Raw genomic sequence first — 10,535 nt, 5'->3', positions numbered from 1 at the left:
TGTTGCTTGTTTACTGCTTTTAATTGTTGTGATATTGTACATGACGTCCTCCGCCCCCGAACGTTTCCGCCGTTCATGATTTTGGGGTGTGACAGAGTGGTATTAGAACATTGTTTATAGTGAATTAAGTATATCAACCCATAAAAGATATATAGACTATAAATACAATGGGATTAAAAATACTCTAACCAAGAGTTTATACTTTAAATAATAAAATATTTAATTAAGTATACGTGCTGCATTCATACTAAAATCAGTGTCACTAGGATAGTACAAAAGAATTACGATTGTTGGGCAACACAGGTGGACTTAGAGACATATAGTCAAAACTGGGAAGATATAGCTGATGGGTTTTGAGCATTCTAACACTTCCTAAGTGTACATGCAACCCTAATAAACCCTTGGATCTATGTTTGTCTAAGATACATGCAAATAATTATTTTTCCAAGGTTCATATCCTAACTAGCATGGCATGGGGAACTTGAATCAAATAAAGCTAGTAGAAATACTTACCTTGTAGTTGTAGTTGATTCCTTGGAGTTTTAGAGCCTAGAGTGGATGCCTCAAATGGAGATCACAAATCACCACAAACTTGGAACTTTGAGAGAATAGTCACTACTATCTTGAAATCGTCCCTCTTGCTTTACTCACCTCAACTAGTGTCCACTAGTCAATTTCAAGAACCAAAGCCTCCTTTATATAGTGTGGTGGAATAGGGTTACATCCATGTAAACCCTAATACCCATGTCTCTTCATTTCCATGAGATCCATGGGTTAAAGCTCCATGGAGTATCCATGGACTTTCCATGCAAGCCTAGCCCATTCCAAATAAGCATTAGCCCACACTATATAAATATAGAAGCCCATATTTAATTAGTAATATCTTTGATCTCTAAATTAATCCTAGATTAATTATAGATCAATAATAATTAAATAATATGATCTTATATTAATATATTAGAACTTATAATATATTAATAAATCATAACTTGTACTATTCTCAGAAGATTATCCATAAATTGTTCGAGTGAAGTGCAACCCAAATGGACCATGCCGGGTCGGGTCAAGTACATACCAAATATAGTTATGGGCTTAGACACTATATCCAACAATAGCTTGATGAACTATATTATCCGAGGGTTGACTAGCATGTTCCTAAGTGTAGTTGTGTGGTTGCAACAAGTCTAAAATCTTACCAACCCTACCACAATGAGAACAGAAGAACATAACATTAAACTTAAAATACTATAGGAGTATCTGGTGTTACTATAAGTACTTTATACTTGAGAACTAAAACGGGATCTTCATTACTAAGTTGGTAGTTGCTAAGTGGATACACTAAGGATATATGTAATTAGGATATTATATGCTTAGAATATGTGAAAATTTCACTTTAACCCTATTCTGTGTGAATTTGGAGTTAAGGTCACTTATTCGAAGGCCTATCCTGTTTCGATTACATATAACTAGTATGCACTTCACAAATAGCGATGTAACTAATGAAGATTTTCTAAATAATTATCTAGATAGTTCGTCTAATAATTATTTTCTTACCCCAATTCTCGCGTAGATAACATGGCTGGACTCCATCCCCACGACAACCAGTATCTTCCGAACGAATTCATTGCTGGTTGGTTTGAAGAAGCACCAGTTAATGACCATCCTATCCCTTTAAATGATCACCATGATGAAGACCAATCGGACGATGCTAACTCCGAACCCGAGGTTGAGAACCTACCCCAGGCAGCTCCCGTTCCAATTCCTAACCCTCGTCCGACTTTTCATGGCCTGACACCTGAGTGGGTGGAATTGTCACACCCCGAAAACCATAGGCGGAAACATTTCCGGGGTTGACTCCACGTTGAGTATCAAATCAATTGTACATAGTAATCACAGTAAACAACCATTACATTACATATATTTGAAAGTTTACATTTGTTTCAAAAGTAAATTATACAAGTGTTATACATATATCATATGAAAAAAAGTTGAGACGATTCTTTTGAGCACTCCGTCTTCTCCAAAAGATATCGTCGGGTACCTGTCTAATGTGGACCTAAGAATACAAGCAGTTTGAAAATCAACATAAAGCTGGTGAGTTCATAAGCGGTTTTGTTTTATGAAAATGTATCGGTTTCCTTTAGTTTTCCGAAAAGGTTTGTTATCCAAGAAAATCCCATATTTTCTTATGTAAAGTTAGTTTGATTATCTTTCGTTACAGTTCGGTTACGCGTTATATGTTAACCCCAGGAAAATCCCATATTTTCCTAAATGCAAGATTGATTGAATAACACAGAGTATAGTTTATTACACAAAACTATATATTGAGGATCATGGGATTACTATCCCGAATTAGATATGAAATACTTTGATATACACGAATTGTAGATAGAAAGTAGTTTGAAAACCTTGGGATTATCATCCCGAACTAGTTACAAGATAGTTTGATGTACTTGAAATTATAGATTGAAAACCATGGGACTACTATCCCGAACTAGGTATAAGATAGATGAATAAAGCCATGGGATTACCATCCCGTACTAGATATAAGGTATAAACATACTGAAAACCATGGGAATAACATCCCGCAGCAGATACAAGTTCGATAGACTGAAAGCCATGGGACTACCATCCCGAACTAGATATAAATTCTAAAATCGAAGCTGTGAATAAACTTATATTAATACATATTGTGAGTCGGGTAACCATGCTGATACGACAACGAGACCTCCTTGACGTTTGTCAAACGTCGGACGATATCCAGAATTCGTCACCCCAGGCGTGCCCGCTTAACTGTAGCTAGCAGTTAAGGTGTGGGATTGTCAGTCCCAAATAGATCTATTCACAAATTCCTCGCTCTCCCTCCAGGAGACTTTGGTTACACTTCCGGGGAGGATTTACTAATCATCCATAAATGCTAGTGACAAACTCACAAGCTAGTACTAAACTATTCATAGGGTTCTCAAACGATATCAAACATACAAAAGATTATGAAACATAATACATAGAATATAGATACATACAATGAAACTGTCTGGAAATACAATCAAATGATACGGAGATAAACTGAATCAGACATAGTTTATCTAATAATTTTATACACATATCAGTACATGATAAAATGAACGCAAAAGACCCCAAATTATTCCCATAATAATTTGATTTGTTTGGTTATTTTCTTAACTAAAATCCATTTAGTTGTAATTGATAAATCATCCCTTATGCTCAGCATAATACATAAGGAGTAAAAGTGTTTATAAATTTGCCAGATATTATTTGAAACACATCGACGTTATGTTTTTGAAAACAGTTATAGTTTGCTTGTATCCCCCCCCCTGAAAACATTGAAAAACACGACAAAAAGCGTAGGGGTATGAACTCACCGAACGAGAAACGTGACGATTTCGGATGCTAAACGTTGGTCCGGGGCTTGCGAACGCACGAGGTTCCTAAGTATAATGTAAAGATACACATTTGTATCTAATTAGGACTTAGATTGATTATTTGTTAGGGATAATTACTTCTAATCGTGAAAACACCCCGATACTAGTTTTTGGAGGGACCCGGGTGGCATTTGGGGACACATTTAGCTAGGATAATGACTTGGGACCTCAAGAGTGAACTCCTTTGGGAGTTTACGGCCCTAATGACCCCCTCCCCATGAGTTTACAGCCGTAAACTCATGGTGGGGTAGTTTATGGTGCAATTTGGCTTCAAACACTTAGGGAAAAATTTCTAGATTTGGTTTAAGGGCTTGGAATAATTGTTAAGCACCAAATGGACATATTTAAGGGAGTTTACGGCCTAGCATAGGACTCATGGCCGTAAACTCCTATAAACCCATGAAAAATTGTGTAAATGACTCCAAACAAATCACATGTGATTGCTAAAATTATTTCAAGGACTTACATGAATTTCTATGGGACATTTGAGGTGTTTTTGGAGTTTACGGCCTATGAGAACACCCTCATGGCCGTAAACTCTCCTAGAGAGGGATTTATTATGTTTTAAGGCCAAAAACTTGTTTGTAAACACTTCTAAAAATTATTCTAAGGCTTTAGGGGTGTTAAAGTGGCTTTCTAACACCTTAAATTGAGTTTACACCCAAGGTTGAGGAGTTTACGGCCCAAGCACATGCCTTGGCCGTAAATTCATATAAGTCCCCCAAAATTTATGTTTAAAGTGTTCCAAGGCTAAAGCAATTATTCTAGAAGTCATAACCATGTCTTGTTGAGGTTTAGGAAGGGTTTAAGGGCTTAAAAACCCTATAATTATGAGTTTACGGCCTAAACACCATCCTTAGCTGTAAACTCATATACAAGTCTCCAAATTATAGTTTAACGCATTCTAGGTCCATTCCTTAAAGCCATCTAGCCATATCTAAGTCCCAAAATTGTTTAGGAGGGGTAAAAACCCACTAATTATGTGTTTACGGCCCAAGCTCCTTCCAGGGCCGTAAACTCATCTACAAGGTCTTAATTCATGTTTTTATCTCGAATTTGAAGGCCAAATATGCTATACAATGAGTTTAGAAAGGTACCTTAGAGATTTGAGGCCTTAAAATTGAGTTTTGGACCCTTAAACTTGGATTTAGGAGAGAGGTTAAAGAGAGAGTAGAGAGAGGAAGAAAAAGCTTCAAATGAATGTTTAAACACGTTTATATAGGTTCTAAAACTTGGACACGGTGGAATTCTACCCGATACCGTCTTTAAACGGGGCTTTAAGTCGCACCCGATTAATTTTCCGTCACCCGGCGAGGACGTTTCTAACTTTTTAAAATAAATGTTTTTGGGCTAGATTCATGAGTTCCTAAAGGATTTGGACACTCATTGGATTATAATAAACATATAAATTTATTTAATTTAACCCAAAACGGAAACGAAACGATGGACAAACGGCGAATCTTTACGGGTAGAACAGGTAATCGGTGATGAACAACTTCGGGTTGTTACATTATTCCCCCGTTAGAGGGAATTTCGTCCCGAAATTCAAAGAATAAGATATAGATCATGAATTTGGAATGGGACACGAATGGATTTTTTGCCTCGGATCTTCACTTTCTCAAGTGGAATCAGGTCTCTACTGGGTGTTCTAGCGAATTCTCATTATCGGGATGTGTCTTTGTTTTGCACATCGACTCTCTCTCAATCTACGATATCAATCGGTTCTCTCATGGAAGTTCCAACCCTGGACGACTTCGGTTTCCTCAAAGGAATCACTAGGGTTTCGTTGGGTAGATGCTTCGAAGGATTCGAGACATGATGTACTCGATAGATGTTACCAAGTTCTAAGGGCATCCGAAATCTGAAGATTGCAGAATCAATTTCTACGAAGATCTCGAAAGGTCTGATGTGGAACTAAACTAGACATTCGAAAGAAATTCCCGGGAATCCTTCGGGAAAGACATTTAGAGGAAAGAGCTACTAACTTCCCGTTTCTTAATGATCACAGAAACGAGGGATGCGTGGTAATTCATATCAAGGAAAAACTTTTGAGTTTTAATGCCTGGAATGATACAAAGGTTTGATGCTGAAGATCACGAGAACCGGGTCGAGGAAAAGATCTAGACGAGCGACCCTTTCGAAACCGAGGATAACAACATGAATGAGACTCAGTCATTTCATGTTAAACATAGCATCAAAGTATTTTCGTGAAAGGTTTCCCTCTTTTAGATCGAATGGAACAGAATAATCCTCCGGACTGAGGAGTTAATCTATAGGTACGAACTTAGTGTTCTCTATCTCACTGGTTAGTCATCTCGATGGTAAACATTTCGATTACATACGAAGGATTGAGTTTAGAAAATGTTCGAATAGATAGATAACAGGTTTCCTTTTTTGTACTAGAATCGAAAAGAGTTGCAGGTATAAGAATTTTCAAAGAGAAGTATACCTGCGGCGACAGAGGGATCAGTGTTTGTAGCTGCTTTGGGGCAATTCCTTTTGAAGTGCCCTGCTTCGCCATAATTGTAGCAGGCCGGACTGATTCCCGCTTCGGATGATTGGTTCCTTGATTTGGCTGGTTTTCTGCAGGTTCGAGCAAGGTGGCCCTTATTGCCACAGTTGTCGCAGATCCTTTCGCGACATGGACCAGGAATGCGGTGGTGGTAGCTGCACTTACCACACCGAGGAAGGGTACCAGTGTATCCACTGGCGGGAGTTTGGGATGTGGAACCGACAGCCGAAACAGCAATAGGGGTAGTAGCAGCATGGACTGCTATTGTTTGCTGTTTCTTAGAAGACCCTTGCGTACTCGGAGCCTTCCGCTTGTTCCAAGATTTCTTTTTGCTTCCGCCTCCACTGGTGACTGGCTCGGCGGTGGTAGCCTCCTCATCAGAGTTGTCTTCGTGATCGATCAAAATTTTTGCAAGACATTTAGTGCTCTCATATGTGTCTGGCTTTGCAGCTAAGACATTACCTTTGGTTGGCTGGGTCAACCCCCAGATGAACCTCTCAATCTTTTTACCCTCCGGGGTAACCATTCCCGGACAGAGTAACGCCAGATCATCGAATCTTGAAGAATAAGCGGCTATGTCGAAACCCTTCATCTTAAGGTTCCAGAGTTCGTGTTCTAGCTTCTGGAGTTCGCCCCGAGGGCAATATTCTGCGAGTAGAAGCTCCTTCATAGCTTCCCAACCCATATCATTTGCCATAGGTAGAGTTAGGGATTTAACTCGGCCGTTCTACCAAGTCAGGGCCTTATGAAGGAAGGTGCAGGCGACGAACTTAACTTTGTCAGACTCTGCGCAGGCGCATATTTCAAAGATTGATTCGATTTTCTCGAACCATCGGGTGAGGGAAATGACACCTCCAGTGCCATCAAAGGATGTGGGCTTCACGTTCATGAAGTCTTTATAGGAACCCCCTTTTTGGTGTCCCTGGCTAACTTCTGGGTTTTGGGGCTGGGGACCACCTCCTGAATTACCAGGGTTTATTTGCGACATGGCTGCTACCATTGCAGCAGTCAGAACTGTTTGAAGTGATGCAAGATCAAGTTGAGGAGGAGGCGGTGGCGGAGGAGGATTGTTGTTGTTCTTTGAGCGAGGTCTCTTTCTTGGAGGCATCTTGATCTAAAAAGATCAGGAAAGAGAGGATCATAAGTCCTCTGAATTGAATCAAGAGATATGGAACAGGGGATATCTCATCAAGACAGATATAACATCATACTAAGCGATAAAGAGGGAAGGAGTTATCAAGACAGAACATTTTATCGCTAGAGGAATGATCAAGGGAAAACGCGTATACGAGGATTTTTTACAAAGGATTGACTCGAGAAATACTCCCATAGTATTTCATGATTTACTGCGACGGCGACTTGTTGTTTGGGGTATTGGGTAAGTTTTAGGTATGTCGCATACCACAGTCACTCCCAAGCACATGTTGGCCGTGTCTCGAATGAATATAGTTGGCCAGGCTATATTGACCCTAGACACGACTACATAACTGCCCAGGTTTAACTGCAGCGTAAAACACCCATTTACTTATGTTTTGTTCTACTTGTAGTTACGGATCTCGACGGCTCGGCATACTTAAATACTTTTGAAAATACTTATATTTTGTAGGATACTTTTAGTTCAGAGCACTTAGGCCCCTTAATGTTTATAGTTTTATACCATGTAAGGTTTGGTATACTCCGTTCACTATAAACAAGGGCTCTGATACCAATCTGTCACACCCCGAAAACCATAGGCGGAAACATTTCCGGGGTTGACTCCACGTTGAGTATCAAATCCAATGTACATAGTAATCACAGTAAACAACCATTACACTACATATATTTGAAAGTTTACATTTGTTTCAAAAGTAAATTATACAAGTGTTATACATATATCATATGAACAAAAGTTGAGACGAGTCTTCTGAGCACTCCGTCTTCTCCAAAAGATTTAGACGGGTACCTGTCTAATGTGGACCTGAGAATACAAGCAGTTTGAAAATCAACATAAAGCTGGTGAGTTCATAAGCGGTTTTGTTTTATGAAAATGTATCGGTTTCCTTTAGTTTTCCGAAAAGGTTTGTTATCCAAGAAAATCCCATATTTTCTTATGTAAAGTTAGTTTGATTATCTTTCGTTACAGTTCAGTTACCCGTTATATGTTAACCCCAGGAAAATCCCATATTTTCCTAAATGCAAGATTGATTAAATAACACAGAGTATAATTTATTACACAAAACTATATATTGAGGATCATGGGATTACTATCCCAAATTAGATATGAAATACTTTGATATACACGAATTGTAGATAGAAAGTAGTTTGAAAACCTTGGGATTATCATCCCGAACTAGTTACAAGATAGTTTGATGTACTTGAAATTATAGATTGAAAACCATGGGACTACTATCCCGAACTAGGTATAAGATAGATGAATAAAGCCATGGGATTACCATCCCGTACTAGATATAAGGTATATACATACTGAAAACCATGGGAATAATATCCCGCACTAGATACAAGTTCGATAGACTGAAAGCCATGGGACTACCATCCCGGACTAGATATAAATTCTAAAATCAAAGCTGTGAATAAACTTATATTAATACATATTGTGAGTCGGGTAACCATGCTGATACGACAACGAGACCTCCTTGACGTTTGTTAGACTTCGGACGATATCTAGAATTCGTCACCCCAGGCGTGCCCACCAAACTGTAGCTAGCAGTTAAGGTGTGGGATTGTCAGTCCCAAATAGATCTATTCACAAATTCCTCGCTCTCCCTCCAGGAGACTTTGGTTACACTTCCGGGGAGGATTTACTAATCATCCATAAAGGCTAGTGACAAACTCACAAGCTAGTACTAAACTATTCACAGGGTTCTCATACGATATCAAACATACAAAAGATTATGAAACATAATACATAGAATATAGATACATACAATGAAACTATCTGGCAATACAATCAACTGATACAGAGATAAACTGAATCAGACATAGTTTATCTAATAATTTTATACACATATCAGTACATGATAAAATGAATGCTAAAGACCCCAAATTATTCCCATAATAATTTGATTTGTTTGGTTATTTTCTTAACTAAAATCCATTTAGTTGTAATTGATAAATCATCCCTTATGCTCAGCATAATACATAAGGAGTAAAAGTGTTTATAAATTTTCCAGATATTATTTGAAACACATCAACGTTATGTTTTTGAAAACAATTATAGTTTGCTTGTATTCCCCCCCTGAAAACATTGAAAAACACGAAAAAAAGCGTAGGGGTATGAACTCACCGAACGAGAAACGTGACGATTTCGGATGCTAAACGTTGGTCTGGGGCTTGTGAACGCACGAGGTTCCTAAGTATAATGTAAAGATACACATTTGTATCTAATTAGGACTTAGATTGATTATTTGTTAGGGACAATTACTTCTAATCGCGAAAACACCCCGATACTAGTGGTTGGAGGGTCCCTGGTGGCATTTGGGGACACATTTAGCTAGGATAATGACTTGGGACCTCAAGAGTAAACTCCTTAGGGAGTTTACGGCCCTAATGACCCCCTCCCCATGAGTTTACGGCCGTAAACTCATGGTGGGGTAGTTTATGGTGCAATTTGGCTTTAAACACTTATGGAAAAATTTCTAAGTTTGGTTTAAGGGCTTGGAATAATTGTTAAACACCAAATTGACATATTTAAGGGAGTTTACGGCCTAGCATAGGACTCATGGCCGTAAAATCCTATAAACCCATGAAAAATTATGTAAATGACTCCAAACAAATCACATGTGATTGCTAAAATTATTTCAAGGCCTTACATGAATTTCTATGGGACATTTGAGGTGTTTTTGGAGTTTACGGCCTATGAGACTCCCTCATTGCTGTAAACTCTCCTAGAGAGGGATTTATTATGTTTTAAGGCCAAAACCTTGTTTGTAAACACTTCTAAAAATTATTCTAAGGCTTTAGGGGTGTTAAAATGGCTTTCTAACACCTTAAATTGAGTTTACACCCAAGGTTGAGGAGTTTACGGCCCAAGCACATGCCTTGGCTATAAACTCATATAAATCCCCTAAAATTTATGTTTAAAGTGTTCCAAGGCTAAATCAATTATTCTAGAAGTCATAACCATGTCTTGTTGAGGTTTAGGAAGGGTTTAAGGGCTTAAAAACCCTATAATTATGAGTTTACGGCCTAAACACCATCCTTAGCCGTAAACTCATATACAAGTCTCCAAATTATAGTTTCAGGCATTCTAGGTCCATTCCTGAAAGCCATCTAGCCATATCTAAGTCCCTAAATTGTTTAGGAGGGGTTTAAAGGCATAAAAACCCACTAATTATGTGTTTACGGCCCAAGCTCCTTCCAGGGCCGTAAACTCATCTACAAGGTCTTAATTCATATTTTAATCTCGAATTTGAAGGCCAAATATGCTATACAATGAGTTTAGAAAGGTACCTTAGAGATTTGAGGCCTTAAAATTGAGTTTTGGACCCTTAAACTTGGATTTAGGAGAGAGGTTAGAGAGAGAGTAGAGAGAGGAAGAAAAAGCTTCAAATGAATGTTTAAACACGTTTATATAGGTCCTA

Source organism: Lactuca serriola, chromosome 5 (assembly GCF_051521515.1).
Source record: "Lactuca serriola cultivar US96UC23 chromosome 5, Lser_US96UC23_V15, whole genome shotgun sequence".
In the NCBI taxonomy this organism is placed as follows: domain Eukaryota; kingdom Viridiplantae; phylum Streptophyta; class Magnoliopsida; order Asterales; family Asteraceae; genus Lactuca; species Lactuca serriola.
The sequence above is the reverse complement of the archived record's forward strand: the minus strand, read 5'-3'. Positions refer to the sequence as shown.